The sequence below is a fragment of the Zea mays genome, chromosome 5 (genome assembly GCF_902167145.1).
Source record: "Zea mays cultivar B73 chromosome 5, Zm-B73-REFERENCE-NAM-5.0, whole genome shotgun sequence".
Taxonomy (NCBI): Eukaryota; Viridiplantae; Streptophyta; class Magnoliopsida; order Poales; family Poaceae; genus Zea; species Zea mays.
In genome coordinates this window covers 107,496,623-107,507,419 of record NC_050100.1, presented here as the reverse complement: position 1 = coordinate 107,507,419, position 10,797 = coordinate 107,496,623, and the positions used below count along the sequence as shown (strand labels likewise).

Genomic DNA, 10,797 nt, shown 5'->3' with positions numbered 1-10,797 from the left:
ATGTGAGCTCACTCTTGCTGTCTCACACCCCCCACAGGTCAAGAACAGGTACCGCATAATGAGGCGCATGGAGGATGCTGTGGCAAGTTTGTGAGAGGTCTAGGCCGTCGTCTCCCAGTCAACTTTGGGTTGCTGGACCATTGTGTCCTTATAATGTAATTATTTATTTATTTTGTACATAACTCCTATTATATAGTAAAGATGTGACATTTGATCCTGTGCCATGATTCATCATATGTATGAGACATGGTCCCAGCACACCTAGTGATTATGTTCGCGCCCGGGTCTTGGTGCCCCGAAACCTGGGTGTGACATAACTCCCCTCCCTAAATACCACAAGAAAATTTAATTTTGAGGGGGCTTCTAGTTTCCAAAGTACCATATTACAGGATAAATTTGGAGCATTCATTAAAAGGCAGTACACTAAGTGAAATGAGAAAATTCCATTTTGGTGCCCCTAGAAGAAATTGTCCCAAATGAATAGATGCAAGCAAATTTGATAACTTATACCACTCAACCAGCTTTACCCCTACAATAGCTCTACGAAAAGATAGATTAGGTAAATTTCCACTCATAACATCTTTGAATAAGGCATTCTTCTTACGCACAACATTAAAAAGGTTTGGAAAAAAGACCTTAAGCGATCCATCTAGGATCCATCTTTCATCCTAGAACCTGGTCGCTTGACTGTCACCTACACTAAACCTGCCCATCTCAACAATTCTTCTTTAATACTCAAGAAAGCAAACCAAGAATATGAGTCTCCTTGTTTTCTCAAGGTTTGAGAAAGCTATTGTAACACCCAGTTTTACAAGGTAAACCAAATGTGAACCATGTACGTGCCAGGATTAGAAACTCACGTACACAACGATTACATAGTTGGACATCATGACACATTGCTCAAAATAAATAGTGGAAAGGTACTTTATTACATCAAGATGTCCAAGACATCCACAGAGTCATTAACATAACATAGTCATTAACGTGATCAAAGTGCGGAATACGAAATGTAGTAGATAAGGCCTTCATAGGCAGCTGACTGGGGGTTTGCCACTAAACACGACTAGAACTCATCATAGTCCTGAAACTTTTTAGAGTCCTCCATGATGCCTGCATCTCCTCCTAAGCACTGATTGCAATGGAGACAACCTGGGGTGGGTGGTTTTTAAAGCAAGGGTGAGTACACATCAATGTACTCAGCAAATGTCACATTTGGATAAAGTGGACTAGTTGTATGTGGAGTTAAGGTTAATGCAGTTGCTTTCATTTGGTCAGGTATTTATTACTAGTAGTAAGCCAAGTTTGAGTAATAAACCCAGTTATTACCCAAAAGTACTCCCTTCAAGAAGAAATATCAGAGATCATAATTATAATCATCAACATTAATCATCATCAAATAGTATCCAAAGTTATTCTAATAAAAGAGGATCCCATGGCTGTTGTTAACCGTGAGCAAGGCTGATATATCAGTTTCTAACACTGTGCAGAGGTTGCACACTTTACCCACGAGTCGTGATTCCCTTTCCAGTCCGGGTTGTCTAGACCCAATCTTCACTACCGAGGTGAATGGCCAGTGATTCACTACATAGCCTTTACAAAGACTCCCCTGGTGCATAGCTGATCGTTAGGTTTCGCTAGTCATACAAACACAGTACTCCTCCCTAAGGTGGGTGACTAACAAAACCAAATCGAATGAACCTCAACACCCACGCTTAGCAGAGCGAGCACTATGCCCCGACCCCCATTGACGACCCTTCAGCAAAGCCAACTACACCCCCAGGTTCATCTAATTAATCAGCTAAGGGCATCCCATTCCACCCTCATGGTTGTACTGTTATCCCGGGTGGTCACTCAACGAAAGGTCCTTACGGTGAGGTACTCAGGAAAACAACCTGAGTCCTCTAAAGAGCCATAAGAGCATCATCATAATCATAATAACATCACTCAACAAACAGGTCCTTACGGAGAGGTAATCAGGAAAATAGCCTGAGTCCCCTAAAGTGCCATAAGAACATCATCATAATCATAATAACAACATTGTATCATAAATATTCGCATCATGTTCATTGATTAAAGTAAAGCAATAGCATGAAGCTAACCATAATAACCCAAACAGTTAATCAAAGACAAGGTAAATAGAAAGCTAGTTAATCCTTAGGTTTCAATTAAGTAGTGCGGGACAGTGAATTATAAGTAAGTAGGATATAATGGGTGAGAGGACACTTGCCTTCACTAGGTTGCTGCTCAGGAAGGTCTTCGGCAACACACTCAGGAACCATGGGATGCTCGTTGTCTACGCAAAGCGATCATGCATTCAACACATTTGGATAATGAAAAAAACATTACACCAAACATGTACAATCAAGTGAACACAAGCTCGACAGAACAGTAAAAACACAAGAGGGGAAAATCTAGGTTCTAGGGTAGGCAATTACACCTAGAGGTTTGTGGTCCTCTATGTGCTTATCTCAATAGATTACATAACCTAACTTCATTTATCTTAATGAGACACTAAAATTATACCAGGGATAGGTTCATACTTTACATGTTGTTACTCTCACAAGGTTGATCATCTAATTACCATTATGGTTTTTCTTTTAATAAATAAACCATCTTTTGGTCACTTGTTCTCAAATGTTGTGAATGAAGAACAAGGCAACACAATTGTTAAAGATTAAGTACCTTCATCCTTCGAAGCATTATCTCCTTTCGAATATAACGATCTTCGGACGAAGGTCATGAAGGATACACCTTAATCATTCGTAAGAGTAAAAGTTCATAGTGAAAGTTCATAGAGATAATGTATAGATCATATCTTTTATTCTCATGACATACTTATGAATATTAATAGGATTTATATTACATTGATACCTTCAACTTGTTTGAAGGTGTTGATGCAAAAGCAATAAAATTTCAGTGTGTACAGTACGAGGGTACTATTCACCTATTTATAGGCATGGGACGCAACCCACGTAAAAATAAATTTATGGCCTTAACATGTGCTCATAATTGTAACATGAATCATTAGGGACTAGCTAGTCTTTTCCTCTTCGGCTCAGCATCATGCTTGATCTTCATCACCACTTTAAACCGAAGTTGTTGCTCTTTAGCTATACTTCGACATTCATCGTTGTCATTTTTAGGTTATATCTTTGTCTTAAAGACCATCACGAACCTTTATTTATGACGAAGCTCCTATAATACTCAACATTATGCTAGAAACAAATGGTTAGTCGTGTTTTTGAGGACCTTCGGAAGAGGAAGGCCCCCAAAAGTAGCCCCTCGCAGTGTTAGTTTGTTTCTTTGTAAGAAATTCATACTGTGACATGAATGAAGGCCTTTAGCCAAAGGTGCGAAAAAACACTTCCCTTCGCTAGAATAGCGAATTATTCTGAATCATGGGCCCCACCGCTTAGTGGTGCTTTGTGTATATATACAGGGGCTTGCGTTGAGAATATTTTTCGTGCTATCTAGCTTTTGTGCTATGATTGTTGTTTTAGCTTTCCTTTCCTGTGAGCGCAATTGTTTTTTGAGCTTCGGCTTTGTGTTGTGATCATCACCAAATGGCCGAAGATAAGAAAAGCATGGACCCTGCACTCGTTGGTTTCTACGAAGCCATGGAAAGGACCAACATTGAAAAAATCATTGATGAAATGCTAGCCGGGATATCTGGAGATTCTAGCGACAACATGAGATTCGATGGTTAAAGTGAGAACAAGGATGCCGAAGATTGGCCGTGGAGGTCAAGCCATGTTGTTTTCGGGAAATCAACTATCAAACAAGGGCAAATTGAAGCGATGAAGGGCAAATATTTCCATGATATATCTATAGTGAGGGTTGAGGGAGAAAGCACTGTTCCTCTTCCTAAATTAGATGAGGTGGTAGTTTAAAAGTTTTATGAAGGCTGGACTTCGTTTTCTATTGCACAAGATGCTGGTCGAAGTGCTAAAGTCATTTGAGATATACTTTCATCAGCTTAATCCTGAAGCCTTGATTAAAGTTGGAGTTTTTATTTGGGCTATGAGAAGACAAGGGCTAGAGCCAGATGCCAAGTGCTTCTGCAACATCCATGAGTTGTCCTACCAGACGAAGGCAATTGGGAAGGAGCAATATCATAACAACTTCGGATGTTACAACTTTGAGCAATGTTCTGAAAGAAATGGCCGCGCTCTTGGATGAAGCAATGGTTCTATGTCAAGAATGATCTGAGTCATAGGGAAGATGTGAGGGGTATTATCCAGCGTCCCATATGGTCACGCTTCGGCATCAGGAGGCCATCTGTCGCGAGTGTGAACAAAGTGCAAGCATGCTTGATGGCCTTTAACACGGTATGTACATACATTGGCACCTACGATTTAGTTCAAGAGCATATTGCCTATTTAAGAAAATCCTACCGCTATAGGAGTCAATTTGATGAGTCGAATGATGATTGGCTTAAGGCTCTTGAGGCTACCAGCGACGAACTGTTGGGAGCTTATACGAAGGCAGAGGACGAAGCTATGACCACTGCCTTCGGTGCTCGCGGCAAGAAGAGACTGAATAGGGTCTTTGATGTGATTGGATTTTTTATCCTGATTACTGTTTTCCTGCCCGAAAACAAGGGTTCAAAGAAAAATGGTTACGTCATCTACTTCCAACGCACCTAAGTCAAAGAAGGTTAAGGTTTTGACTCGCAGGCCGAGGCCACATCCTTTAGAGAGGACAGCTGTAGTGCTTCGTACAGAGAAGATAGAGATTGCTGAACAGGCCAAAGCTACCCCCTTGGCTTCAGAGACAATTCCTGTTGTGACAGTGGAAGCTAATGTCGATCCAAAAGAAGAGATGAAATCAAAGAGTTCAACGGTAGAAGAGCATCCAAATCTGTAGAGTCCCCAAACCATGATGGGGTTGCCGAAGCTAACAACCTCTGCAACAACAACTCCTACAAAAAGGAGATTGGCTAGTGTTTTGGATGCCGTTTTGAAATCTACAAAGATGCCAACTCCTGTTTCTACCGAAGCTCCCGAGGGCAAAACTGAAGATTCAAGAGAAGTAGCCGTTGCACGTGCTTCTCCTATTCATGTTGAAGTGGGACCGGTGGGAACTAAACTAGTAGAGCTGGCGAAGGAAAGTCTTGCAGAAAAGCCAACATCACCTATGCCTGAGGCATCCTCTCAAGGTGATCTAGAATATATTGTTCCACATGCTTCGAGAAAACAACTATTAGAAGAGCAGATTGCCGAAACACAACATTATGCAAAGGACCTGAAATACCCCGTGGGTCCTTGATATATGAAGGAAACGACGAAGATGACTTCCTTTACTGTCTACCAAAAACAAGGAGATAAATATCTGTTCGAGATGATGGACAACATGGGATATCCGAAGCTTGAGCTTGGCCTATCTGCAATAACAAAGGACCAACTTGTAGACAGCCTTGGTTATAACAGCTTGAAGGTTCATATATTTTTATTTCTGCATTTACTGATTTTTGTTATGCGAGTTTTCGGCAAACGATTTGTGGTAATAGTTACTAATATTTGTATATTTTTTGTTTTGTCAGGGTTTGTTGGTCACTTGTTCTCAAATGCTATAAATCAAGAACAAGGCAACACAATTGTTAATGGTTAAAGACCTTCGTCCTTCGAAAGATTATTTCCTCTCGGATATAATGATCTTCAGACGAAGGTCATGAAGAACACACCTTCATCATTTTATCATATAAACGTGAATGTAAATAGGAAAGTGAAAGAATACAGAAGAATGAAGATAATAGTTATTATGTATCAATAACCCATTTACTGTTAAAGAACGAAGGCCCGGAAGAATAGACGACCAGCCCAACTGCGGCCCATAGTGGACGACCTAGGGTTGGCCGCCCCTAGGGGCTGCGCCCCCTCTCTATTTAAACAGGAGCTGCGCCTCCTTTGTTCTTCGAGTTTTGTTTTACGTTAGCTTTAGCTACTCTCGAACACGCGCAAATCTGCGCTGTCTTCGTGTATTCAGAACTCCACCCTCGAGTAATAGATTAGATTGCTCGCATCTTTTTCTTGTTCGTTCTTCGATTGCGCACAGGAAACGATCTTCGTGATCAGGCCGATCTCGCATCAGCAAGGTCGGTAACCACAGGGAGTTGGTTCAGCGATTGCATTGGCGCCTCGGGCTTGCTCGTCGTAGTCGGATCGCAAGGGTCATCTTCCGCCAAATCGGAATTATCTCTACTCGCCGAAAGATCGGGCACCTCAGCTACATCAATTGGTATCAGATTTCCAGGTTGATCGGTGAGTTTATCGAGTGTTTTTTTTCCTACAGTCCACAAAACCACATAAAAATTCAGGTTAGACCTTATCCCAGCACCCTTTTGAGCCTCGCACTTTCTTTCAATAATCTGCATTGTTGAATTTGTGTGCTTTCGCGTCATTTGTTGCTGGTTGCATTGTGTTCTTCCACCATTCAAACGCTAGCGCCGCCACCATCACTACACCAAAATAGTAAACTTTCTAGAGCCTAAACCCTAGGAAGTTAGGCCTAAACTCTAGGAAGTTAGCTAAACTCTCGGAAGTTAAGCCATCCCGTCGGAAGTTTGGCTCTCGAAATTTTTTTGTCGAAAGTTAGCTTAACTTCCTAGAGCCCTCTAGGAAGTTAGCTAACTTCCTACAGCCAAAGAAGCCTCTCAGAAGTTAGTAGATTTTCGGAAGTTAGTAGCTTCACGCCGTCAACGTCGTTAGCTGACTAACTTCCTACGGCTGACCGTAGCCCCTAGAAAGTTAGCTGGCTAACTTCCTACGGCTGACTGTAGCCCCTAGGAAGTTAGCTGGCTAACTTCCTACAGCCCAATAAACCTCTAGGAAGTTAATTTGACCAGCATTACAAATGTTGTTTATTTTTATTTTACACCACATTCCACAACATAACAAATATATCAACAGTTATATAGCACAACATATTTTCACATAAAACATCTCACACACAATCACATAACAATATTTAAATTTATAGTCTCATCAATTACATCACAAAAGTCATATCCATAGTCATAATAAGACACATCTCATCATCCAGTACTAATAAGAGACAATATCTCATACATAGTCATAATAAAAGTCTCAAGTATCAGAACACAATAACATGGAAGCTCACGGTCACCGATCACCATCGGGTTACAATGACGACTGATGGTCGATACCTCCACTAGCAAAGAGGGTTTCGACAAAGTCTAACCCGTCTTCTCGTTCATGCGTCGACAAGGTAGCTGGAGGGGTCTAATATACATGTACAAATGATATTTGCTGAGTTACATCATAATATAACTAACAACAAGTAAATGATGATGAATTTGCATACCTGATGTTCGGTAGATGGTGATGTAGGTGTCGGTGGAGGTGAAGACCAAGGATAATGAACGGGAGGTAGTGGTGGTGGGGGCACCGGGACTTGTATCCCTTAGGCCTATGCTAGTTGCTACAAATTTGTCGAACTCATTCACATCAGCGTTTTAAATCAATATATATCTTAAAGTGAAAGCTATTATCTTTTGAACTTACTTTTATGAGTGTTTGCTGTTGTTGAATCTGTGTAGCATAATATTCATGTTGCGCAGCTTGTTGCTTCAATTAATCCTGATGTCGCCTAAGTTCTTCTCGCAGTTGCTCCACTTCTGCCTAAACAATGTCAAGAAAGATGTTGTGTTGTCTTCTCTGCACATTTGAAGTGAAGGCAACCTTGTCAAAGGAAACTAAACATGCTACTATGCTAGACAATGTACAATAATGGACAACCAGTACTCCAGAAGTCAGTAACCTTGTGACTATACAAAATTTTAATGAAGGTTACATGAGTAAAACGAACATTTGAAACCATTCTAGAAAATGGATAATGCAGTTGCAAGTCAATTTCATCATGCTAACAAAAGAATAATCACAGGAGCATTTCGATAAAACGCTGAAAAGGACAATGGTACAGACCTGTCATCATCACTTTTAGGCTCCACATCGGAGTCATCTGCATCAATTTCTCATGGAACTATCTTATCCTCTGCCTCTCTCTTTGAACCTATGAGTTACAACAAGAAAGGAACGGGTCAACACTAAGCGACAACATAAACAGATATTGATGCAGCGTTCGTTTCACCAACCTTCTAGGAGTAGCTGGCTTGAGCTTTTCCGCCGGTCTCTTTCTTCTGTAGGAAAGAAGATACATATTGATAGTAATTGTACATACCAGCTAGAAACTTATCCTGAAGGGGGAGAACAAAAGAACGAGACAGAGAAAGTAGTCGTACTAGCATAGGACTTATCCTTGGAAGAGTAGTGCTTGCGCTCACGTTCCTCAAGTTCCTCCCTGAGATTCCTCTTCTGTAACTCCTCTTGGGTCTATTGACCGTCTTTTCTGTACACATGGGCAAAAATAGTGAGTTATGGAGGGACAAACCACAGCCTGATACATTCGCAACAAAAATGTGCATCCAGCAGAAATATATATCTTAACCATGTCTGAGGGGATTATTTCTGATCCCAGATACTAACAAAAAACATATAAACAATAAGTTGGTTATGCCAAAATTTGCTTAGCCTTATGAAGCAAAGGAAACAATTAAGATTTGTAAATGACAACAGTTGACATTGACACAATAATAATCCCTCTGTCCATGAATGTTTGATGTTCTAGCCATTGTAAGACAGATTAGGATTAGTACTAAAAGAACCATGTACCCTTGGTTATTTGGTTGATTATAAGAGTGCAGTAATTCTAATTAAAGCTAATTACAATCTACAACAGCAGTTCCAAACCGACAACTCCATCCTTTGTCACGTGTCCTCCCCTGTAGCATGTGAATGGACAGGTGTTTGCTTCGTGTGGGGAGTTCTAAACTGACTTAGATGCTTCGGGAGCCGATAGCATCAAACACTGCTAGACAAATGAACTGGGCTAAAACATCCAACATTCATGGATGGAGTACATTATACAACAGATAAGGCATGTAACCAAAATATATATTTTATGCTAATATGTAATGTGAAATGAATACTCCCGAAGCATCAAACACTGCTGGACAAATGAACTGGGCTAAAACGTCCAACATTCATGGAGGGAGTACATTATACAACAAACAAGGCATGACCAAAATATATATTTTATGCTAATATGTAATGTGAAATGAATAGCCGAATGGACTCAACATCAGCAGATAGCAGTGGTAGACATTAGTATGTACTAAATAGCATCTTAATCTATTAAAGTAGTGGTATGTGCAGTAAAGCAACTCTGAAAGGATGTAAGGAAAAAAATGATGCTGGGAGAAATTAAAACCATATACTCATATTAATCTATATAACCTATATAGATGGAAGCCACTAAATTATTTGTTACTATAAAGCTGCTCTCATAATGAGCCCCATCACCTCGAATTTGCAGCCATCAGATTGAATCGATTCAGCTTCATCTCAGAGTTAACTCATGTGTCAAGAATGGTAACAAACTGAAACAGGCCTAAAACTCTTCCCCTTCTTCATCAAATCCATCAATACAATGGAACATTATGTATCCCCACTATCCATGGATGTGTTGTTCTATCTCCTCCTGCCACTTTAGAAATAGTGGCTGCAGTGCAGTTCACCTTGCCGCTCCCCTAAAGGAAAAAAGCCAACCGCTCTCATTGCCTACATGCATCTGCAGGCCATATATCTCCAGTTCACCACAACTACAACCCTGAAGCGACAGAGACCACAGGGTGGGCAGATCTTTGATAATACCGGATTTGATGCCTTCCTGCAATGGCATGTCTGTTGGCTGCATAAACTTTACAGACGACCTTATTGCGTAGTTACCCTGTTATACATCAACGATGCTCTGGCCAACATCTACTCTATGTTCCCAGTGGCATGGTACATGTGAACTACGTGGATCACTATCAGATCACCATAACATGTATTTCTTCTTTAGATTAACTAGATTTCTAATAACAGCTCGCCTACTTGCAGCCTTACTTTTGTTTATAAGTATATTAACTGGAGATCAACACTCAAAATAAATTGATTCTGAAACATTAACACGAGGCACTCAATGTAATTCGACTTTTTATAAATAGTACTCCAATGGATAACATGCTATACAAAAAAAGGCTATAAGCATCCTGTACGGCGTAGCAAGAATATGAGGCGGCCACACCATGGCGACTGTCTTGTGTTAGGATTGAACCAACAGCAGTCGTTCTACTCAGGGAATCGGCCCCAAGTCAAAATTTCTGCCCCTAAAATAGAGGAAAGGAAATAGCCTAACCGTTCGAGATTGGTGAGGCGGATGGAAGGCAGCGCGAATACCTGGGCTTGAGCGAGGTATGCGCGGCGAGGTCGCGGGACGAGTACTTCTGGGAGGGGCCGAAAATGTGGGTGCCACCGTCGTCATCTGCAAACCCTAGCCGGCAAGGGAAGCTGCAGACGCGAGAGGAGAGGAGAGGAGAGAGACGACACGAAAGGAGGAGAGAGGCAACACGGTCGGGTTGTCAGTTGGCTTGACTTTCATGGGTCTCCTATATCCTATCCGAGCAGAAATTTGTCAATTTAGGTCAATCTAAGAGCATTAACCTATAAAAATATCGTATAATCTAAAAATGAGTAATTTTTATTGGATTTTTATTTAACTTCGTAGAGCCGGTCGTAGGAAGTTAGCTTTTCGTTTGACTAGTCAAAAGCTAAAATCTAACTTACTAGAGGAGTCCGTAGGAAGTTAGCTGTCCATGATAACTTCCTAGAGTCGGCCGTAGGAAGTTAGCTTTTCGTTTGACCACAACCGCTGATCAGCAACTAAAAACTAACTTCC

At 40.9% G+C, this 10,797-nt stretch overlaps 1 long non-coding RNA gene across 2 annotated transcripts; it reads right to left on the bottom strand.

Annotated features, from left to right (window-relative positions):
- Positions 1-6,957: 6,957 nt before the first annotated feature.
- On the bottom strand, positions 6,958-10,488 carry LOC103628376 (uncharacterized). 2 transcript variants are annotated; one of them, XR_004849542.1, is made up of 7 exons: positions 10,299-10,488; positions 8,261-8,367; positions 8,114-8,158; positions 7,944-8,031; positions 7,524-7,676; positions 7,324-7,440; positions 6,958-7,241 (listed from the first exon to the last, which is right to left on the bottom strand). It is a non-coding gene; the product is annotated as an uncharacterized lncRNA (long non-coding RNA). The 2 variants fall into 2 exon arrangements; XR_004849543.1 differs by having other exon boundaries at positions 7,524-7,640.
- Positions 10,489-10,797: the final 309 nt, after the last annotated feature.